The following is a 25,965-nucleotide window of genomic DNA, read 5'->3' on the forward strand; positions in this document are numbered from 1 at the left end:
ACCTTCGGAATTACGAACCTCATTTCGTTTTCGGATTGACGAACCTTCGGAATAACGAACCTCATTTCATTTTCGGATTGACGAACCTTCGGAATTACAAACCTGACGAACCTTCGGAATTACGAACCTCATTTCGTTTTCGGATTGACGAACCTTCGGAATTACAAACCTTATTTCGTTTTCGGATTAACGAACCTTCGGATTTACGAACTTTCAGAATTACGAACGTTCGGAATAACCGAACCTTCGGAATAACGAAGCTTCGGAATTACGAATGTATGCGATTCATAACAACACCATCACAAACAATTAAAAATCACTCAACCATAAAACATTATTAATCATAAACACCATGACATTGTTTATGGTGAACGCTCAACATTATATATCAGACTGTACAGTATACAGAAAATCATTTAATACAAAAAAACCTGCAAAGGAACATAATGAAATATTCTGACATAAAATTAGTTACATGGCACCAAGTTAATTTCCCTGATTGAACACAAATATACCTGCAAATAAATATAACAAAAATAAAGCCATATAGAATCAATCGTGTTAATATTCATATATCTGTTAACACAGGAAATAGAGTCAGTCCTGCATGGCATTCCTACAAGTCTGCTTGCTCCTCACAATCATCTGGTAGAATTGGGAGTCCAATCACAGTAAAAACATTATGTTCACATCTGCAATGGTCACTATCCATCACATAGAGGTATGTCCCTGTTATTATCCTTTGGGAAGCTAGCCGAGCGGAAATGGACTTAAGTAACAAATGTCTCTGTACCACTGATAGCCAGGCGATGGCCTAAACCATGAAGCTCTTCCACTAGGAGAGACAGACCAGCAGAACCATGCCCTGGGTTAGCATGGGGCCGGTCTGATGGACGAGTGCGACAACCTCCAGGGACCAGTGCAGACAGACCAGCAGGACCATGCCAGAGATGCCAACCGTTACGGATTCGCCGTATTTGTTCCGATTTTATTCCTCCAATTACGGTGTTACGGCAACAATAAAAAGGTTACGGAAAAAACAACTACAATACATGTGTATTGTGTATTGCTTTGCTGTGCATGTGTATATATGCGTGTATTGTGTATTGTGCATGTATATGCGTGTATTGTGTATACATGTATCGTGCATGCAGCGTGTGTGTGGCCAACGGTAAACCAACGGGAGTTTCTCTACTGAGATTTCTATTGCAAGCGCCTCTGCTCGCTGCTGCTGAATACACAGCGAAGTGCGGAGTGCAAGCCGCGGTTCATGCATGCACAATGTCAATGGCGATTGGGTGGTTGAGCGTATAAACGATGCTACTTCGCGGGATGTTCCTGAGAAACTCCCATTTGTTCCTGACAAATATGGTAAATATTCCTGACAACCATCCCTTTAGGTTGGCATCTCTGCCATGCCCTTGACTAGCATGGGGCTGATCCGGCGGACGAGCATGACGACATCCCTCAGGGACAGACAGATCAGCAGGACCATGCCCTGGACTAGCATGGGGTTGACCTGGCGGACGAGCCTGTCTACATCCTTCAGGGGTGGACGACCGAAAGTTCTGCGAGATCAACCCATCCACGACACATGGTACCCGCGCCAGATGGATAGCTGGCGCAGTAGAGCTACTGCTGCTGACGTTAGCCGGGCACAGAGGCATAGCGGTTAACCCGGTGTTTGCTCTGTGGCTGTTACTCGTGTCGACGGGTAACACCAAATCGGCCGATGGTGTAACGGACACGGTATCAACACTTCCGGGAGTGTCAAACCTTCGATCACGAGGCAGCACGGTACCTCCACGGTCAATGAAACTGTTGCTACCAATGCAGCAATCCAGTAGCATATCAGGCGACATGTTAGGCAAAGTCAGGTTAGGCAATACCATCACGTCAGGCAAAGTCACGTTCGGCAAAATTGTCACATCAGGCAAAGTCAATGTAGGCGAAACTGTCACATCAGACAAAGTCAAGGTGCATGTAGGTGGAACTGTCACATCAGGCAAAGTGAAGTTAGACAAAACTGTCACATCAGACAGAGAGCAAGAACCATAGTTCAGACTAGGATCCAAATCAAGGGACTTTGTGAAACTGTAGATCACATTGGATTGGCAACAATCCCAAATTACCAAAGACTGAAAATCATCGGCAGAAAGTGGAGAGCAACTCGATCCACTCTGAGTAGTAAAGGTAACATTGCCATGCCAACAATCAATGCAATGGAGTGTAGAAGTTCTGAAATCACTGACAAGTGAACCCGGAGGAAAACATGAACTGCTTTCATGATTGTTTGTAACTGTACACTCTTGGAACAATGAGGGCTCTCTGGCCTTGGTATCATGACCAGTTACTTCACTGATATTAAATACTACATCATCTTTATTTGTTTCATTTGCATCTGTTATGTGATCAATAAGCACATAATCTCCATAAGTTTTATAACTGCACCAACATAAGCTTCATATCCATATTCCTCATTACATTGTTTCACATCACCTTGGTCACTTTCATACATCAGACTGTCACTAGCTGCATACTCAACCTTTTCATTCCATCCTTTCATGTCAGCACTGTTTGTTACATTTACCTCATCATCACTAGTCATGTATCCATCATCAGCATTACATTGTTTCACATCAACTATGTTAGAGTCATGACCCCCACCATCACTACTCTCGTATCCATCATCTACATTGCATGGTTTCATTTCACCTTTGTTAGTTTCAAGCACCTCACCATCACTAGTCGCATCTCTTCGGTCTTTATTCCGAGACGTACAATCGTTACTTTTATATTCATTCATCTCACTATCACTTGCCTCATATTCATCATCATCTTTGTGTATGTAAGTGTTTACTGGTGTGACCGTGATCCCTAATGTAACATGATTATCAATTCCATGACTAACATCCATTGTACTCTCATTTTTCTCACATTCCCGATCATTTAAAATGTAATTCGTAATTGAATATATGCCAGCGAGATCAACATCACGAAAACATGGCGGAGGTGCTTGAGATGACGAACCATAGCAGAAAGTTGCACTATCACCAAACATGATCAACCGCTTGGAGGGGCGAACAGAAATATCGTTCTGCTCCATGAACGGAGCCCCAGCAACAATACCACAAGAACCACTCAAGTAGCCATCCTGGACTACCACACCGTCAAACCAAAGCTCACATCCTGCATAAAATAATGTTAACTGGGTTAAACTGACCACCTAGGTCTGATCTACTAGACTAAGCATGGACACATCATCAACGAAACAATCACCAAAACCAAAATCATTAACAAGAATCTCAACACCAATATCATCTGCTACAGATTCAGTGATTAAATTGAGCTGTGATCCGCTCTTTAATTCAACATTAATCCGCGAATTATCAATCGTGCGGGCACAAAAACAAGGTTTATTCAACATCTGCCTGCTAGCAGAAAACTGGCGCCACCCTGGTTGCGACGACCTGCTAGCCGAACGCCAGCTCGATGCATCGTGAACGGCTGCCGCGGCGATCAACGCGACCCTGGCCATGGTATATGTGGGACTACACAAATTTATATTCGGGAAGAAACCCAACCTCTCGTCTACCACCGATAGAACACGGCGTGCCTAACCCCAAATTATAGGGTTAAATTAACTTGGGAAGGCTTATTTATACTCGATGGGTGGATAAATCCAGCTGCCACCACGCCATGGGTTAATAAGGGCCAACTTAATGTAAAAGAAGTAAATAAACTAGACAACTTTGAAGTTACGTGTTACTGTCTTTAATAACCATGGCCAAGAGACCAACACAAGGTGGCGCGCTTACACTTAGCGCAAGTAACATCGAATCATCACTATAATACTAAAACAACATACTGGCGGTGGATTCCCGTGTCGTAGCAACCCTTGTCCTTGTTTGCTAATCTTCAGTGCAGCGTCTCGCGGCTCTCTTCGTGCTGCCTTGGTTGCGTTTAGCTCATCAGGCGCAGTTCCGTTAGGAGGCCAAGGCCCGCGATACCACGAGTATCAGATCGTCAGGTCTCGAGATTTCTTCCTTGACGAATTGAAGGTCGCTTTTTGCACTCGTCCATCACTTCCTGTCGCTTCCTTGGAAGATTTTCATCTGAGGAGACGAGTCTCTCTCAGCTCTCATGTAGTCTACAAATGTAGACCCACATCTGCAATGTGTGTATCACAGCTGATTCAACGAGTCTGCATAGCAGACTAGGTCTACTGAGGCTGCAAATGGCTCGCTTCGCTCGCACTTTCAGGCTGGTTTGCTTTGCAAACCAGCAGATCCCACCTCACAAGCCATTCAGAGTCTGCATAGCAGACTAGCTCTCATGGTGGAGGCCTATGCATCCTCATCTCCCTGTTCCCTTGCTTTTCTTGTTCTAGACATGCCTCCCCACGTTTTTGAATCCGTGCTGGGCTAGCATAGTTAAAGGGATGTATCCCAGTTATTGAAATAAATCTTGAAAATACTTCGTTGATTTTCTTATTTAAGAGATAACTGTGGATACATCCCTTTAAACCCTCCCACCAGCCCCTCGCCATGCATGGCAACACGTCTCCTTGGTTCACACTCGGAAGAGGAAATGACGTGGCCGTGATTCATCAACTGGGCGTAATGCTCGGGTCAGCGAGATGGGTCACCGCGCAAGGAAATTTGTGTGTGTTGTCTTCATTTATCTGAATGAATAAGCATAGTGTAAAGGAATGTATCCAGTTATCTCCTAAATAAGAAATCAATGTATTTTCATGTTTTCTCTCATTTTTTTGCTTTTTCACATATTCAGACTCCAGAAGGGGGGGGGGGGGCACTCACATTTATTGGTAGTATGGGGATGTGCCGCTTTGATAACCCCCTTTCAGACCTAATTTTTTGTTCTCTAGATACTCCAAATGACAAAAATTTCGTTCAGAAGCCGCCCCGCCCTGCTTGCAAGTCCCCCGTTTCCGAAACATCTGAGTTCTCTTGCCCAGCCAAAATTGTCCAGCGCGAGAGCTGCACGTACAGCTTTCCATGCACCACTATCGCCCATTTATACATGCACAGCGCTAGCGTGCACCTACCTTCTATACCATAATCAAGTTCCGTAGACCCTGCTTTTCACACTGCCCACATATATTTAGTTCCCCCGTATTGAACCGTTGTGGTCAGTTCTTTAGACCCCCATTTCAGGGTTTCATAAGGCACACCCCCATCAAAAATAATTTGAGTGCCCCTCCCCACTGGCATTTAGACATCCCATCTCATACTTTTTTTGGTCGAAAAATGAAGCGGCCAACAGCAAAAAAGAAATTGAATATGATTTATATATTCTTATGCATTTTTTTAATTAAGCCATTTTACTTTGATAAGCTTTAGGTCTGGATTGCAGCCTGTAATTGTCTTTTAATGCCCTTGTTATTTTGGAAAACTATGATATATGAGCCTGTCTGTACATGTACATGATTTGGTTAGCCAGCAGGTAATGAGTACTAACCTCCACAAAGCACTGGTTTGACAAATCCATAATATTCTATCCAATATTACTATCCGATTGGAAGGTCTTGACTTTGACATGGCAGAATATCTTATTTTTATAATGTTTGAGAAATGAATAGAAAACCCCTGGATGAATTTTTTTTTCTCTCTGGGAAAAACAAATTGTAGTCATTTTCCGTAATCATCGAGGGACACGTTCTTGTCACCGCTGTGATGATATCTTAATAACTACAGATAACTTTGCCTGAGTTGAATATATTAGTACAAAATAGATTTGACGTAAAACTTGAACCTGGAAGAGTAATCACTTTCAGCAGCTTCAAAGCTATCCCAGGATGAAAACATTCTGTGTATCAGTGCGAGGTGCCATGGTGAGGTAAAATAATGGGGAAAAAAAACATTTGCCGCAGTGGCAACTCCCATTTTCAGCGTCAAATCTGTGTTTCAGTGGCAAATCTAAAAACAGCGTCAAGTTTGCATTTCATGAAACATTGACACAGAAAGTCAAAAGTTTTATGAAACGAGGCCCCTGATCTATTATGCTTTTAGTTGGGAGAATATTTGACTATATGATGAAAGTTTACCTGTATATTGTAATCCAATTTTTTTTCTTTGGCATACTTCCTTTAATATTTTTCTTGATTTTTTTTGGTAAATTTGCATAACATTGTTTGGTGATATATCATTTGTTAGTCAGATATATCTCTCAGAGAGTTGCTTGTTTTATTTCTTTTCCAGGTAATTACACAGTGAAAGAATTGGAAAGAAGATGTTGTGAGTGGGAGATGGCTAAGAATGCAGCAGATGAGTTAAACCACTGTGTAAGTTCATATGATGTATTTAATATTTCTTTCTTAGGATTACCCACCCCTTGTTGTTTGCAGATTTTCACACATGTTCTGAAAAAAAATAAGTGATGTATTTCTGCTTGTTTATCATCATTTCCTTGTAATGTAAATGTTACAACAACTATAAATGACGCAATTGTAAGAAAACCCTACCCAGCTTGAGTATCATTGGTAGTTACATGTGCTGAAAAGTGCTGCCCCAAAGTCATTTTTATTATGAATGTTATTCCACTGACAATATAATCTGTTTCATCCCTCAAATTATGTTCACAAGGTCTTCATCTTCTTTTAATACATGTCAGTGATATACAATGCTTATCCACATTAATCTGGAAGGTTGGTATATGATGAAAAAAAGAAATAATTACATTATTTTATTGAGTTAAATTTACCTGGAAATATAAATATAAAATTTCTTGTGTTTTCATATTACTCAAATTATTCACAACACAAATGGCTGATAAAATCTTGAAGACATTAAGCATACATTCTATTCACTTCAAAAGTTTTTTTCATTAATCATCAGTAACTTTCAATTTAATGCCCATATCGAAAAATGGTTGATAGGAAATAAATCATCAAATTTATTAGATGTACAAATGTAAACTTTGAAAATTATAGTTTTCCTTGGAAATTTACAGACTTGTTGATAGTAAGAATTCTTGATGCTCTTATTTTAAGGTAAAATGCAGTAATGAAATTAATATCATCATGTTGCCAATATAGATTAAGAAAGCTTATTGAAAAAGAAGAACTGGAATGGTATTCTGGAGACTGTTGTATAAATCTTGATTTTTTTAATCCTTTCTCAAATATATAAAAAATAAAGTGTTCTGGAAGGTACAGTACATACCGATTTATGACACTCTAAGCTGTGTCTTACCTGACAGAGTTATGGAAAAAAGATAGGTCAGGCATATATCTCTTCAGCTGAGGGTATCTTTATGAACAAAAATGTACATCAATTTTCTGATGTTATTTTAAGGATTTGTATACATTTCAACCAGTATCAGAGGCTGAAAGATTGTTTGCTATGATTCCTTCGAATAAAGTAAGGATATTTACACCACAAGAAAGTGAGGTTTTAGAAGGGGATATACGTTATTCAGAAATACTTGATGCAGTTAAAGTATACATCCAAAGAATCAAAAGTATTTTATAATGACTTTATGTGGTCATCATTGTAAAGGGGAAGTATTACTAATCAGATATATAACTTCACTTTTCAAAATAGTGATCAGAGATTGCAGAAATCAGCTCTCAAAAATGATTTATTTTCATGCCATATTTCTGCCTTCCACCGGTCCTCTTGCGAGCTCCAGCTGAGTGACGTCACACAATGAGCAGTGAGCAGCTGAGCTGACAGCAGCCCATTGGAGACGATCTTTCCAATCAGCGTTTTTTGCTCTTAGAATTGTTTATTCCTCTTAAGATTGGTCTTGTTATATAGATAAAAGTTTGAATTTACTGAACAGTGAAAAAAAGTGCACATTTAACGTATTTTGGTGACCGATATTTAGCTTAGAATTTTTTTTTTTTTTCAAGAAATATAGGTGAATAAACAAAGCATATTTTCACGTAGAAATCACACTTGCGTCACATTAATGTTATAGTCAATATAAAGCATAGACATTCTTCTTTATGACTGAACAAAAATTATGAAATTTCATTAAGTAGCAAAGTCAGGAATCACAAAAAAAACACGGCAATATCCATTCGGAAATGACTGAAATTGCAGTTGAATTGCCGAAGCATTATTAGGAAACAGCGGCGAGCGGACTTTCTTTCATATATCTTAAAAATGCCTTCCTGTTAGGGCGATGGTCTGTGGCCAAATGCGTTGGCCATTGTTTTGTCATGTGCGAGGACCCTGGTTCGAAACTCGGATTTTTTTTTTCTGGGTATTTTTTTTTTATTCCTTCCCCGTCCCTACCCATCTTTTTTTTCTCTTTTTATTTTCTTGTGAAATTCTATTCAGACCTGTATTTATCAAATCTTGCTTCTTAATTGCTGCTTTTGATTTTCAAGTTCTTGATTAGATTATTTCTACTCTTATTTGGGATGGGAGGGGTAGAGTTAAAAGTCAAGTCCACATCAACTAAAAATTATTTGAATAGAGTGATTTCCCTTGTTGTTTTTACTCAAAACAGTCATATACACAAAACAATGATATGCAAATTAGAGTTGTCACTCACATCACATTCGTTTCTATTTTTTGTGGCATTTTGTTTTTTATTCTTTGCAGATTTGACGATAGGAAACTCTTCATCTGATCACAATAGGTTATATTTACGGAACTGTTAAAATAGTAATTATATAAATTTGAATCAAAGTTTTTATGAAATTTCCTGCAATATCTTGTTATTTTTCTTTAAATTCAAATGAATTTTTGATTGCGTGGACTTCTCCTTTACTCTTAATGTAGGGAATGCATAGCAAAATTTATCCAGAAACAAAATTGTCTTAGAATATGCAAATCAGTAATTGGACACATGTTCACTTTTCTTTCATCCAGGCCACTTCCTCACATCCACCAGGCTTTCAGTCTGATGATGAACCATCACACAACATTCACAGTGCTTCACAATAAATATTTCACTTCTGTTCATACATGCAATAAATATTGTGGAAAACAAATAAAAGGCGTACCCATATTCAAATACCGTTTAAAAGGACAAATATATTATACCTTTCGAGAAAAATCAGCACGTTAAATATCTGATAACAAAACATAATTATGGGGCACTGCAAGAAACTTATGTTCAATTGCAAATCAAGCGTAAGTCTTAAATTCAAATTCAAGCGTAATAAGGTCGAGTTGCAATCGCAATTCAACTACATGTTTAATCAAAGGACTTTCCCTTGATTTGGGACGTGTGATTGAGTATAACATTTCTCGCAAAATGCCCTAGTAACATTAAAATTGTTCTTTCGTTTTAAATTGTGTGTTATTATTTTTGACAAGCTGTATTCCTGTCCGAGTAAAATTTCTTAGTTCTCTCCAAAACTGTGCTCAAAATTGTTTCCAAGATTGATAAAGAAATTTTTTCTTTTGTATCATTATCATTCCACAACTTGCAAACCGTAGGTCCTGGAAAGAGTGAAGAAAAAAATGGCTATATCCAAATCATAGTAAAAGGACATGATGGAATCTCCCAGATTGAGGTAGCAAGCAGAGACCAGAAGTCACCAGAGTTAGAAATTGTGCAGATCTGTGTGTAGAAGAGAGAAAAAAAGAAATAGTTTAAATAATCAAATCAAAGTATGAATTTAATTATCGTGATGATTGATGACGTGCGGTGGCATGTAATTCCCGGTCAACAACAAATGATAGTAGGTTTAGACACCTGAAAAGTTCCACTCAGAACACTGGTGCTCTACCTCAAGTGATGTTTGTGTAGGCCCCACTCCACTTCACTACCGCTACACTACCGTACATGTACGCCACACCTACCCGGGTAAGTGTGTAGCGTAGTGTAGGCTGTAGCAGTACTCCAGTAGTGAAGTGGAGACTACACGAACATCACTTGAGGTACGGTGCTCTCTGAGTCTCTGTGTCATTACAAAGATTGCATTTATCTTCATTGTTGAAGGCATTACGCATACATATATGCAGCAACACTCTAATCAGAAAGAAACACCAGACTCTAATTTTGGCCCACCCAAGGGTTCATTACATGCCGCCGCACACAGAAAATTCAAGCAATAGAAGTCGTGGACCCAAGAAGTGAGATCCCAGCACGCGCAACCCACTAGTTAGAAATCCACTGCCAAACGCGGTTCGTGGTTAGTATACTAATACTAACCTCGCAATACGTACTAGTAGTATACTAATACTAACCTCGCAATACGTGTGAGTGATTTTGGCCAGGAATCAGGGTAATCACTGCTGAAAATTTGTCTGGCTTCATGACATCGGCATCATGGTGATATAATTCTGTGTATAATAAAAACTTAAACATTCCTCTGAAACAGCAGATTTTCAGCCATGGTCCATACCACTCAGTGCTCCTAAATAATTTAATTGCCTGCCTGAGTCCTGACCAGTTTTAGAAATCTGAAGAAAAAATCTGCTGGAATTGTGCCACTCACACGTATTAAGTATACTAACCCCGCACCACGAACCGCGTTTGGCAGTGGATTTCTAACTAGTGGGTCGCGCGTGCTTAGCCTGGAGGCGTCTGGGATCTCACTTCTTGGGTCCACAACACACGACTTCTATGGCTTGATTTTTCTGTGCGTGGCGGCATGTAATGAACCCTTGCCTTGGGTGGAATTGTACAAAAACATTATTTCTAAAATAAAAACTTTTTAATTTTAATAGTAGTTATGCCAAAATGCCTGATTCTAAACTTATATCAGATCTGTATCTGTCATCTGACCTGAATGCATCGTCAGAACAAGTACAGTTTCCAAACATGCTTACCTTGACTTTTGACTGGATCAAACAGCGTAGCCTGCAACATGCATCGGGAGCAAGTGAATGGGACCGTGCAGCTTGGAGTTTTTCAATAGTTAGTAGAGCAACACAACGAAGACTGTCGAGTGGACAAAATCGATCTTTCCAGTTCACAATTCAATAAAAAACGGGCAAAATAACACAGTTCTGGTTCCCTTATAGTCTGAAGTTGTCGAAAACAGAATTCGGATGTCACATTACATGAAGAAAACGGTAAATTCGGAAGATATTGAAGAGGTCAGTAAGGTGATTCAGTGTATTATGCACAGAGGGCCGATGAGCTCGATTATTGTGTGACGTCATTATTCTCGACTGTTTTCACTGCGTGAACTGTCGGTCTGGGGGGCGGCTGGGGGGCTTAGAATGGTCTCTAATAATTTCATTTCTTGCATTTCCACGACATCGATAAGACTTTTTAGTGACATATTTGTGTATAAAAAGACAAGACCTTTCCATTCATATATAATTTGTCTATAATCATCACTTTCGTGAATTTTCTTTGTGTGTATACTTTAAACAGATTAAAATTGGTAAAGCGCCCGGTCAAGACGACTTTACAGCTGAATTTTTAAAGTATTTTATTAATGATATAGGAATTTATTTGTGGTGAAGTGTCAAAAATGCTTATTTGACTGGTGAATTATCTCCTTCACAAAACTTAGGTCTTATAACTTTAATCCCTAAAGGTAATAAGCCCCGTCATTTTATTGTCTCACCTGCATAGCAGAGTGAGACTATAGGCGCCGCTTTTGCGACGGCGGCGTCGGTGTCAACACCAAATCTTAACCTAAGGTTAAGTTTTTTAAATGACAGCATAACTTAGAAAGTATATGGACCTAGTTCACGAAACTTGGCCATAAGGTTAATCAAGTATTACTGAACATCCTGCCTGAGTTTCATGTCACATGACCAAGGTAAAAGGTCGTTTAGGGTAAATGAACTTAGACCATGTTGGGGGAATCAACATCAAAATCTTAACCTAAGGTTAAGTTTTTGAAATGTCATCATAACTTAGAAAATATATGGACCTAGTTCATGAAACTTGGACATAAGGTTAATCAAGTATCACTGAACATCATGCATGAGTTTCACGTCACATGACAAAGGTCATTTAGGGTCAATGAACTTTGGCCGAATTGGGGGTATCTGTTGAATTACATGTACCATCATAACTTTGAAAGTTTATGGATCTGATTCATGAAACTTGGACATAATAGTAATCAAGTATCACTGAACATCCTGCATGAGTTTCACGTCACATGACCAAGGTCAAAGGTCATTTAGGGTCAATGAACTTTGGCTGAATTGGGGGTATCTGTTGAAGTACCATCATAACTTTGAAAGTTTATGGATTTGATTCATGAAACTTGGACATAATAGTAATTAAGTATTACTGAACATCCTGTGCAAGTTTCAGCTCACATGATCAAGGTCAAAGGTCATTTAGGGTCAATGAACTTTGGCCAAATTGTGGGTATTTGTTGAATTACCATCATAACTGAAAGTTTATGGATCAGACTCGTGAAACTTGGACATAAGAGTAATCAAGTATCACTGAACATCCTGTGCGAGTTTCAGGTCACATGATCAAGGTCAAAGGTCATGTAAGGTCAATGAACTTTGGCCACGATGGGGGTATTTGTTGAATTACCATCATATCTAGCTGTAAGTGTATTGGTCTAGTTCATAAAACGTGGAAATAAGAGTAACCAAGTATCACTGAACATCTTGTGCGAGTTATAGTAGTTTTCAAAGTCAGCACTTTTGCAATATTGAATCGCGTGATGCAGGTGAGACCGGCAGAGGCATTCCACTTGTTAAAAATTGGAGGCCGATATCTCTTCTTAATGTTGTATACAAAATTTTATCTACATGTCTTGCAAATAGGTTAGGAAAAGTATTATCAGTAGTCATTCACACAGATCAGAAAGGATTTTTACCTGGTCGTTTTATTGGGGAAAATATTAGAATAATATACGATATCATTGCTTTAGCGGAAAAACAACATTTATCTTGTACTTTAGTGCTATTAGATTTCGAAAAGGCGTTCGATAGTATTTCCCATGGATTCATTCAAAAGGTTCTTTCGTTTTTTTTGGGGGGACCATCATTTCAGAGATGGGTGGATGTCTTGCACAGTAATGCTTACTCAAGCGTTATTGTTAATTCTCAATTGTCACACAGATTTAATATCCAAAGGGGCTGTAAACAAGGGGATCCAATTTCTCCTTACCTTTTCATTATGTATGTGGAAATTCTTGCATTATGGATATGAAATTCAAACCAATGTGAGGGAATCAGCGTAAACAAAAGAGAATTCAAAATACTTCAATATGCCGATGATACGGCTTTATTTATTTCTGGCTCAAATAAGTCTTTTAAAAAAGTGTTGGAGATGATTTCTTTTTTCACTCAATTTACTGGACTTAAACTCAATTCACAAAAGACGCAAATTATTTTTTGGGGTAACCTGAAAAAGACAAGTTTAGACATTGAATTAGAAGTAAACTGATAAAGGATACTTATTTCCGCTATCTTGGTACAGATTTTCATGTGAATATTAAAAAGATCCCAGATTTCAATTACGATAGGATTTTTGATAAATTGAAAAGACAGATGATTTCATGGTCGAAGAGAAATATTACACCTTTGGGTAGAATTACAGTGGCTAAATCCCTTTTACTGAGCACTTTTAGAAATGTACGTCGACATAGTGGACTGGTACGAGATGACATCATTTTTTGGCCTGCCATATGCCTCAGGTCCTCACACACGTCCACTATCAAAATCGAGAACCTCGCCACATCCATTTTGCGGTTCTCCTAAATCATAGACGACGTGCACGTGAGTGACGTCATTTTAACCGTTCAAGCCCAGCTTGAAGATCAACCTTTCCCTTTTAAAACACAGTTTTCAGTGACTTTTCACAAAATTAGTTGTACTAATGTACGATGCATTATGTTTATCATATTTGAAATTGCTTTCTGATCTCCAAAATATACATCGATATATATCCTAACTCGCGTAAAAAGGAATCAAAGCAAGTGAAAGGGCACATGTGCACACGTTGCACCTTCGCATCACCCGACCGGGTCGCCAGGCGATGGTGCGCCAGATCTTCCGGGTCGGGCAGTGTGTCATGACCCGCTGCTTATCGCGCTGTTTCATGTGGACGTACGTACACGTACAAGTCGAGTGAAATCTAAAGTATTCGCATCTGTAGTGAACAAGGGCAGATGACGACGTTGACTCGAATGATCAGATGACTGCTACGTCGTTCACGTTAACTGCTCCTAAAACTCTCTATTGCCTCAATTCAATCACCTTTTTCTTTCAATCCCCAGTCCATCGGCTCAACTAATGAAAAATATTAAAGTTAAATTTTTTCAATCTGTATGGAATGGAAAACCAGACAAAATTAGTAGGGAACACATACTTGGTTCATACGAAGAAGGGGGATTGAAAATGATCGATATAGATTGTTTTAACAAAGCATTAAAATTGACATGGTTGAGAAGAATTCTATTGAGAAAATCTGATGACGTAGAAAGTCTATTAGGATTTTCTTTAGGACAGCCTTTCCATCTGTTTTATGGAGATGAATATTTTTATAGCATATCGGAAAAGATTAGTAATCCATTTTGGAAAGAGTTTTTTGCCATGCTATTTTCGATATTCAAAAAATCTGAAAATATCAATTGGTTAGCTCAACCTTTATGGAAAAATAGTAAAATACAAATAGATGGAAAGTCTGTTTATTTTAAATACTGGCAAGAAAAGGTTATAAGATTTATTAATGATTTAATAGATCGAGAAGGAAATAATATATCTTTAACTGAATGTGAATCTAAGTTTGGTTTAAAAGTCAATGTTTTGGAATATTTTTCAATTTCTCAGGCTCTAAGATGTGTGTTTAATCGAAAATTTCAAAACCTAGACCATAGAATATGTGAACCATTTGTTATGCCTTATATTTCTCCTATAATGAGTGATAAAAAGGGGTGTAAAAGTATATACAAACTTTTGATAGGAAATAAAGATTCAGCCAAAACTTTTGCAGCAAATGGGGAAAAAATTCAGATATTCTTTTGGATCACACTAAAATACCGGAATTTAATAGGATGATTTTCAGATTTACAACTCACATACGGATAAGGTATTTCCAATACAAAGTTTTCAATAGAATTGTGTTTTTAAATGATATTTTATTCAAACTAAAGATCACCAATACTGAGTGCTGTACATTTTGTTATACTGTAAAGGAAACAATTGAACACTTTTTTTACTTCTATAATTTTAGTAGAAATATTTGGAGTAAAATAGAAATGTGGATATCATCTCCTATGTTTATTCTTAAATTTACTCCACAGAATATTTTGTTTGGATATAAAGAAAAACAAAATGATGCCCTGAATTGTATTATCATTTTAGTAAAACAACAATTATATTTCTCGAGGTTGAACAAGACTGTACCTGATTTTAAGAAGATTAAGAAGGTAATACAAACTTAGTATTTAGATGAACGTTACATTTATGATTTGAATGGAAAAAGGAAAGATTTTAATTTGAAATGAAGTATGTTGAAACATTTGTTTGAATAATGTATATGATTTGACTTCTGTAAACGTGTTCATTTTTTGTAAATAAACTTGCCCATTGGGGCATTTTCTGATGATTTTTTTTATCTATTTCTTTTTTAATACAGGCAAGTGGTTCTTCCTCTACATTTAAATCTGCAGTTTTGATTGACAATAATCAAGTCAAAGATTGTAATAACTGTGCTTACAATGACTGTACATCTGACTGCTGTTCATGCTAAAACTTCATTGAACAAAGTGTAATACGATGAATAAAGCATGGGGTGATAATCTAATTGGAGCTTTCATCAGTAGCGTGAGTGATATCAAGATGTGTATCTCAAATCTGTAAGTTTGTTTTCATTGAAAACTCTTTGAAACACAGGCTAAGAATTCAGTGGGTTTTTTTTGTTTTTTTTTGGGGGGGGTCAATTTTCAAAAAACTTATTGATTTCTATGGGAGATGATTATATTTCAATTCAAGTTACAATAGGCAGGGGTGTGAGTGGTCACAAATGAAAGATCTGAAAAAAGCTGAAGAGTGTAGAAAAAGTCTGAAATGGAAAGAGCTCTCAGACTTTTTGTACAGAGGAAAGCCAAAAATAAGCAAAAAATCTTAACTCTCACGCCCCTGAATAGAGTACCGAAGCATTGACTTCAGTTGTCATGGCTGCCTGGTTCTACACAAATGAACCCGCTGAATGAAAGCGTGCATTTCTCATAGGAGAAAATGGCGTCACACTTCGGTACTCTATACAGGTCACTGTCTGGTGTATTTTCATACTATACTGTCTTATTGTTATTATTATTAGTAGTAATTATGGTAGATTCTCATCAGTTGTTATTATCATTATTTTTTTTTCTTGTGCATAGCAGAGCGAGACTATAGGCGCCGCTTTTCCGACGTCTGCGGCGTCAACATCAAATCTTAACCGAAGGTTATTTGAAATGTCATTATAACTTAAAAAGTATATGGACCTAGTTAATTAAACTAGGACATAAGGGTAATTGAGTATTACTAAACATCCTGCTTGAGTTTCGGTCACATGACCAAGGTCATTTAGGGTCAATGAACTTAGACCATTTTGGGGGAATCAATATCGAAATCTTAAGCAAGGTTAAGTTTTTGAAATGTCATCATAACTTAGAAAGTATATGGACCTAGTTAATTAAACTAGGACATAAGGGTAATTAAGTATTACTAAACATCCTGCTTGAGTTTCGGTCACATGACCAAGGTCAAAGGTCATTAAGGGTAATGAACTTAGACCATTTTGGGGGAATCAATATCGAAATCTTAACCAAGGTTAAGTTTTGAAATGTTGTCATAACTTAAAAAGTATTTGGATATAGTTCATGAAACTTAGACAGAATGGTAATAGTGTATCCTTGCAGGCCCTGCCTGAGTTTCACGTCACTTGACCAAGGTAAAAGGTCATTTAGGGTCAACAAACTTTGACCATGTTGGAGGTATTTGTGGAATTGTCATCAAAACTTTAAAAGTTTATGGAACTAGTTTATGAAATTTGGAAATAAGAGTAACCATGTATCCCTGAATATCTTTCCTGCATTTCAGGTCACCTGACCAAGATCAAATGACCACAATCAATCGTCATTTAAGGTCAATGAACTTTGGGGGTATTTGTTGAATTGGCATCACAACTTAGAGAGTTTATGGATCTACACATGTAGTTCATGAAACATAGACATAAGGGTTATCACGTATGGTTTGCACACGTCTTTCGTTACATGATTATGGTCAAAGGTCATGTTGGGTCAATGGACATAGTATTTTATTGTCATATGAATTGTGAGTGTTTTCTTTTGTGAATAATTATTCCATAGCTGTTTTCAAAGTCTGCACTGTTGCTAAATTGAATTTTGTAATGCAGGCGAGACTGCCAGAGGCGTTCCACTTGTTATGAAATATTCAGATTGTTATCAATATTACTACTGCTACTACTATTATTATTATTATACCCCGCTTTGAAGGGGTATATACATGTACTGTAGGAATCAGCGCAGGTCGGTCAGTCCGTTGCAAATCTTGGGCATCGAACTACTTCCTCAGTTTTTAATCAATTTTCATGAAATTTTGAACACATACATGTATTGGTGTTGGAGTGAAGATGTGCAAGACACACTTTTCGCATGTTTCGGAAATGGTGTTGCCATGGTAACGACTTATGACAAAAATTGGGTAAATAACTTTCAACCAATTCTCATGAAATTTGGCTCACACATTACTTTCAAGGTAAAATATAATCAGTACATATTTTTGCATGTGTTTGAAATCATGTTGCCATGGTAACAATATGTTATATGGCAAGAATTAGGCAAAAATCTTGGGGTTTGAACTACTTCATCAATATTTAACAAATTCTCATGATATTTTGCTCACACCTCTCGGGGTAAAGATGGGCAAGACATATTTTTTCCATGTGTTGGAAACTGTTGCCATGGTAACAGTGTAGGTTGAGGTATCAATCACCTTCAGTGATAGTTCTAGTTATTATTATCATCATCATCGTACTTAATCATTAGTCTTTGTAAAAAAAGTAAGTTTCAATTTGATTGAGAGGAGCCAGAAAAACTATATTAAAGACAGATATATGCATATTCCAGTTGTACCATGTGAACAGGTGTCAAATCAACTTTCATATTGGGCAACAAAATGATCAACACCATTTCTCTCAAGTCAACTGACCAAATCATGGTCCTTTGAGAACATTACAGACTATCAAACAAACAAGAAATCAGAGATCGACAATTTTATGAATGTCTCACATATAGGGGGTCGGACGTACATTATTTATGGAATTGCCCTATTGAAATAATGCAATAAAAGTTAAACGTTTTTAGCATTCCTTCATTATGAACTGTTTGCAAAAATTCTGTAAATCAAAATGAATGAAAACTCTCTTTAGATATAGAATATGTGCATGGTCTTAGTAAATAAAGTGCTAAGCATTCTTTTACTATTGGGTTATACATATGATTACTCCTAATTATGTTGTGTTGTTTAATCTTATTTTGTGTGTATAGGCTCATGTATTCTGGAAAGAAAAATATACCTTTCTTTTGAATTATAGTCATGATATTCTTTTATTCATATTTACCATGATTAAGTTTGATATTTTATTGATGACAATCAGGAGGATGTTCATTTTAAATGAGAATTGTTAGTTTCATTTATCTTACAATATCTTGAAGGTAAGCATGGTGGGGGAGGCGTCCAAATTGGTGTAAAGATATCACAATGGTTTGTAGTCCATTGTTGGCAGTTACATGTATATGTATCTACCATCTCTGAGCACAAGTGTGCTTTAGAAGGACATTAAAAGTGATATTTGCTTGTCTCCTTAGAGATATTATAGTGATCATCATGGGACTGAATACTCCATATATTGTAGAGAGGAGTACAGTACATGTATATATACATTCACATTCAATTCCTGCATTTTGCAAGCATGAAGTTTTGCTTTTATTAAAGAGCTTAGGGATATGTTAAGGTCAAAATTAATTTTAGTAAATTAAGTAGTCAATAGGTTAATTGAGATGTAAGTAATGATTGTCTTTATGGTAGATATGTTTGATGAGTCTTCAGAGCCTTGTTGGATCTTCGTGCCTTGGATAATTCAGCCAACCATTTCATTCTTGATATCACTTTACAAGCATCACTATATATATTCAATTTGTGTTAAGTTTTATACTGTTGTAAATGTACAGAGGTGAGCATAATTTTAATGGGCCATTGTATTGTATGATTATAATCAATGGTAAATTGTATATTTAGATATTTGTTTTTCTATAATCAAAGTATGGCATATTAAAACCCTAATGTGTGTTGGTGTGCCCTTAGGATGGCAGTGGTTTCTTGTTTGAAGCTTGTCATTAGCATAACAAAATAAAAGTCAATCCTAGCATTGGTCAAAAAGTAATATTTGTCTGCTCACCTGTGCATGACTTGCACAGAACTTGATAAAAAAAAAAGAAACTGTATGAACAAGGATTTCTACCAAATTATTTTGCTCATGCCTTTAAAAGTGTTTATTTTTTATTATTTGTTTTTAATTTTTTTTTTTTTTTTTTTTTTGGGGGGGGGGAATCATTTTCAATGGTACATGTATTTTTTACAACTGCTGATACTGAAAGTGGTAGTATAAAGAAACTATAACTTTGATTTCACGAATTGCTGTTGTATTTCATTGAATGTGGATAATGAAATATCAGAAGATTACTGAAAAATATAATACATTTTTGCAGAACTGGGTTAGAAACCAGCTAGCTGCTCATTGTTTGAAATTAGGTCTTTAAAAAAGTCATACAGTGTAGTTAACATGTTTTTTGAAATTATAATTTGATTTGCGTTTGTTACCTATATTATACTTATGCTGGTATAGGAGTTAACATAATTGCCCATTACTTACACAGGCTAGTGATTAGAGTAGGCCTAGGGAGCACGTAAGTCTGTTTGACAAGTGCAAGTCAAGATTATTCAGATATCCCATACTGGTCTTGGTCTTGCATGTAATACTCAGAATATTCCAGTCAATAATGGAAATATATATATTAAAGTTGAAACATATGAACAGTGACATGTCTGTGTGCTGTTGGTTGTAAATATTCTTGAATCAGTCATTATAACAGCATGCATGTGTACTTTATCAATTTTTAGATTGATTATTCTAGGTGTCTTTCACAGATATCAAATTATTTCCAGCTTGCCATAAAGAAAAATGTTTAAGAATTAATATGTAGTTGGTAGCATTTTGATGTCATTAAATGATTTGCTTTAGTAATCAAAAAGATGTTTGTAATCAAAACTAACTGAAATAAATGTGACAATGAGTGAATGAGAAATTGGCCAGATTAACCCTAACTAGGCTGGGTTAGGGTCTCATAATCCCCCCCCCCCCTCCCTCAAAGTTTAGTGTGAATTAATTCTACCTTTCTAAAAACCATAGGGTTAGGGTTTCTAACCATCATATTAGGATGTTTATGTATGGATTTAGATCACCCCCCCCCCCCCGATTTCACAATATTACATTGATATAATAGTATCAATTTAAAAAAAAAGGAAATGTAGAGTTTTGTAGCTTATGCTATGGGCAAAATGTGTGCTGATCCTTTCAAAAAGCCAATTGTGTGGTAATCATTATAATGTACCAAATAGCTGGGCTTTATTAGGGTTAAACTTTGCCACTTTCTCTTTTTTTATTTGGTGAAACAGATGAGAAAATTAATCTATGATCAGGACAAAATATTCAGTGTTTTTGTAAATTATGTTATATAGCATGAAATGCAAGATGGTGTTTGTAACAAATGTGTTGTATTGTAATTGGTAGTGTGTCAAATTGATGAAAATATAGGGGAATTACAGGGAGGCTCTTGGCTGAACATAGTTACATCTTAATACAGTAAAATTCACTGGGCAAAATGCTGAAAATTTCATCAAAATCTGATCACAAATAATGAAATGTAAAGTTTAGCAAAACAGTTTAATGCCCATTGTCATGAATATTCGTTAGGTGGACTGGCCACAATACACTTTAGCTTTTATGTTACATGTATTAAATGAAATCACAATTATTTCATTTTTTCATACATGTGTTGATGTCTCTGTTGTATCAATAATATGTTACTGCTGTGAATATCTAATTCAGTTTTCAGTCCATTTTAATAAGCGTAATTTCATGTAGTACAATACAAAAGCACAAGTAGGAATTTGACATCAGTTTGCTCATTGAATATTCATGAATACATGCCTAGAACTGTTTCATCAAAATAATGCAAATCTTTAAAATGCTGTAACAGTGCTATGCTTTGTCCAGTTTTGATGTCATTTTCAGTGTTTTGTTTGTCTGATTTATATTATTTTCAGCCAGAAGTACCCCTTTAAAACAATCTGATGTAGTGAACAGAGGATAAAATACATATATTTTGACATGTTGACATGTTTTTCTTTTATTGCAATTTTTGCGTGGAATTAGAAAAATTTGCTGTGATATCTTGGCATAAAGCATCTCTTTGGTGAAAAAAATTACATAGCAGCTGGAAATCATTATATTTCTATTTTAAGGACTTTTGTATATAATGAGGTTTATGAGGAATTGTCTACGTGGTCTGTTTTAATTTTTTTTATGTCAATGTTAATCATATTCTTAAGTAGAAAATAATTTGAGTACTTTGGAAATACTTTTAACCTGTTTTTATCAGCTGTATACAACATCACAAACCTATATGATGCAGACTTGTTTTAACTTAAGATAAAAAGTTTATTGTGTAACAATTCAAACAATTGATGGTATTCCAGAATACAAAATGTTTTAAAAAGCTTAAAAGGAATGGAATTGTTATTACTTTAACCATTATTGTATCGTTGCACAAATCAATTGATTGGTCATTTTCCAAAGTACAACAAAGTATTTTTTTGGGTATAATTGATTTATCATCAAGTTTATTTTTTAAAGTTTCAAATCGCTATTACAGGTATGTATTTATACATTAATATTTCTATAATCATTCTGCTGCATTTGAAATGAAAAAAAACTATAGCAATGCAGACCTCTCAACATTTCTGAAAGAAAAGTAGGGAGGATTTTTCTGTAAAAAAGAAGAAGTTATATTATCCTGAAAAAAAATTGTATTAAAAGGAAGTGAGAATCATATTAACGTGTATCCAATATGCAGTGTGGTCAAGGTACCAATTTTCATCAGAAAATGGGGATATGTGGATCCTTATCATATGATTGGCTGAACTCAATCACATGACCAACCATTTATTCTAATATCTAACAGGAAAATGATCTGATTGGATCCAATGACTAGTTCGTATAACGGTCATGGTTTTGAGATGAGGATGGTTTTTATCAAATAACAAAAATCAAACAGCACTGCATTAACAAAATACACATTGTTTTGCTTGGGGTTTAGAATGATAACACACACTTGTTACCTTTGAATCAGTCCAAATGCCCTCGGCTATGCTTCGGGCGTGTTAGAACTGCTCCAAAGGTACCTCATGCGTTTGATTCTTACTAATGATCTTGATGATGTGTATTTTATGTATATCATTAGCCTGGTTCCATGATATTCACTCCGGCGACAATTTCTCCGCTATAAAATCCACAAACAACTAGAATGGCCGACTTCAATCCTGGATTTAACACTATATCCTATCCCAAACCTAACATAGAACCCTATTGCAACCCTTACCCTATATTTCAGACAAAATAAAGCCCAGAGCAATTGTCGCCAGAGCAACTGTCGCGTTACCTATTAGCCTCGCATAAGAACGGATGCCATCCAAGTACCATCGCACCTGTTGCATTTCAAGTATACTACACTGGTCAAAATAAACCTTATGCATACTATGTCATAATCTCAAAGCGCCCTCCCTCAGAGGATATAGTAATACATGTAAACAGAGTTGTCAGATATGCGCCAGCTTTAGATCACCAATGCATGCAGGACAATGGCTTCAGCCTCTAAGATAGTGGCGCAATGATGTCAGTGCATAAAAGATCTATTAGAATTCTATTTTCTGAATTCAGAATGGTTGAAAGGTCTGTGAAGCCTAGTATGATGTTTCTTGATGTTTGTCTAATTTCACATTTTTTAGATTTAAGATCACCACACAATATTCAGTGTCTTGGATGTTCTTGACTTGCAACTATCATTGTAATCAACATCCATGGTAGTAAACCTGAAATATAATTTTAATGTGTTAGCCGTACAATTAGCAGTGTTACTAAGTTACTCAGGCAAGCTTCTTGTAAACATAAGATTTGCACTGGCAACGTTGGATGCAAGATTATACTCCATACAGGGCCATTCAGAAAGTGCCGGCTGTTTTCTTCAGTTTTCTGATGTGCAAATTGGAACAATTCCAATATTTGGCAAAATGGGGGTGTGCCTCCCCCCCCCCCTCAATTCATGCATTTTCTGTAAAAGTTAACTACCCATGTTATTTGTATATTGAAACTTTTTTTTTAAATATCGGTGATGTAAACCGATTTGTGACTACCACTCAACAACCAACAAACCGGTGCCTTGAAGTTTCTTCGTCAATAGCCAAAATAGTAATTTGGACAAACTAAATATGAATTAGTTTATCTCATAGAGTACTCTTTCTTTGACACCATTTTTTCTGGACTACATGTATGTGCACATATCATGCTCCAGTGAGCCCTAAACTGCAAACTTCATTTTCAGATGTTTTGAAGCCTCTCACTGAATTAGTCCTGCTTTAATCAAGTACTTTCTGGGTGATGTTGATCAATTTTGACAAGAAATATAATTATACACTGTATAATTTCAAGGCTTATGAAGTGCTTTTACTAGATCAATAAATATCTCAAAATTCATTTCGGGTGACTTATTGTTGGTTTAGGGGTGGCAGGTCACAAAGCAGCCACTAAAAAAAAATAATTCACAACAATTACACAGAATATTGTTTAAACGTAATTCAAGGCATTCATATCTTTGCCAGAAATGGTTAAATTTGATGAACCATCAGCTTGTGCAGAATCAATTAATTCATCAGCTCAACTTCTATATTTTTCATGAAGCATACTACTCAGACAATGTAATCTTATGTGTTTTCTTTCAATTAAAATATTAATTCACTAGATGTACTTAAATTTGTCTTGTTTAATAAGTCTGCCTACATCGAGTTTTGATGGAATTTCAATTTGTGTGTGTGTGCGTGTGTACGTTGTCATGGGGTCATTTACTCAAAATCCAAAGCCGATGAATGTAATGCAATGGTCACAAATACCTTTACTAATGCCATACAAACAATTTTCGTCTCGCATGAACAAAGTTTGGCAGAGATCTGTTGATCACTTTTCCGGTCAGTCTGTTGATTTGTTAAAAAATTTTAGTTTTTGTTCAACTTGCTCTCATTTCTGCATCAATAAAGATCATTCTTGGAAAATATGATCCTTGGGTAATACCACATGTGAGACAATGAGAATGATGGGATCAAAAGTCAACAGGGTCAAATGATACGAGGTCATGCCCATCATTTTTCAAGTTTTTTGTTTTACATGTACATATAGTCCGGGTTATAATTGAGCAAGGTGCCACACGGAAAAGGAGAAATTTTCATATAGTGCTTCTTGACCAGTTTTTTACGCTGAATATGAATATATGAGGTAACCAGGCTGTATCCTGAAAATTAACCCGTGAGGGCGCTTTTTTCAAAATGGCCGCCAAATTTTCAGAACATTTGAATTTTCGTACATAGATTTTGACATAAACATTCCATTGCCACAAAATTAGTGTCATATAAAAGACAAATAAATTTCCTACAATTTGGTACCATTTATAGGGGATAAGTAGGTCATTTGGCTGAGATTTTAAGTAGAAAACTGAATTTTTTGTCATTTTTTCCCCAAAATTGAAATTTTCAAATACATGATTTTACATAATTCTAAGAAAAATGAATCAATTACCTTGAAATGTTCCAGAAAACTTTATCGATATACTATTATCATGTGGATGAAATTCCAACTCAGTGTCATTCTTCTTAGCAAATTTATTAGGTATCAAACTTGAATACTTCAATTTCAGAAATGTTGCTTTTTGTATGCATTTCCATAGACTAATACGTATAACATGTTTAATGTATAGGTAAAAATTAAATGCAATTATCTCCTCTCGTTAATCACTTGGATAGTTAAGAGTAGGCTTTTCTCTATCAGCTACATAAAACAAAATGTTGGCACATCAAGGCCTAACACTCTCATGGGGTGGGGGTGTCGAAGCCCCCCCCCCCCCCCCCCCCGCCTTTGGCTATATCATGTTGTTGTTTATTGCCTATTTATTGGAAAATCACAATTTTTTGAAGCACCCATTGAGGCAAAAGGCATTTCTGCTATACAGTACAGCCACTTTAATTACTATGAAACCACTTGGAGAGGAAAAGAGTAAGCTTTGTTCTACCAGCTATATCAAAAGAAGTGGCACGTACATCGAAGCCAACCCCTCTCGGGGGGGGGGGGGGCTGGGGAAGTCACCCCTCCCCCTTTTGCTTATTGCCAATTTATTTGGAAATTTGTTTGTGCTTTATAGTATTTTATTGCTTTGAGAGAGTAGAGTTCATTCTACCAGCTACATAAATAAGCGCTAGCACATCGAACCTTTGCCCTCTCAGGGGCTGTCTAAGTCACCCCCTCCTCTATATCATGTATATTGCCTATTTATTGAAAATTTCACTATTGCTCACCCATTGAGGACTAAGGGCGTTTCTATATCATACAACCAATTTTATTTTCTTGCAATTACTTGGAGAGAAAAGCGTAGGCTTTGCTCTATCAGCTACATATTATTAAAGGTCAAGTCCACCCCAGAAAAATGTTGATTTGAATAAATAGAGAAAAATAAAACTACATGTAGCAAAACGCTGAAAATTTCATCAATATCGGATGTAAAATAAGAAAGTTATGACACTTTAAATAAAGTTTTGCTTATTTTTCACAAAGCAGTGATATGCACAACTCAAATGAGAAAGTTGATGATGTCCCTCACTATTTCTTTTGTTTTTTATTGCTTGAATTATACAATATTTCATTTTTTAATAGATTTGACAA

General features: G+C 36.3%; 1 long non-coding RNA gene across 1 annotated transcript; it reads left to right on the forward strand.

Annotated features, from left to right (window-relative positions):
- The first annotated feature begins 1,984 nt into the window (after positions 1 to 1,984).
- On the forward strand, positions 1,985 to 24,006 carry LOC135157686 (uncharacterized). Its single transcript, XR_010296645.1, has 2 exons — positions 1,985 to 6,304; positions 15,496 to 24,006. It is a non-coding gene; the product is annotated as an uncharacterized LOC135157686 (long non-coding RNA).
- The last annotated feature ends 1,959 nt before the right edge of the window (positions 24,007 to 25,965 follow it).

The sequence above is a fragment of the Lytechinus pictus genome, unplaced genomic scaffold, assembly GCF_037042905.1.
Source record: "Lytechinus pictus isolate F3 Inbred unplaced genomic scaffold, Lp3.0 scaffold_19, whole genome shotgun sequence".
Classification (NCBI taxonomy): domain Eukaryota; kingdom Metazoa; phylum Echinodermata; class Echinoidea; order Temnopleuroida; family Toxopneustidae; genus Lytechinus; species Lytechinus pictus.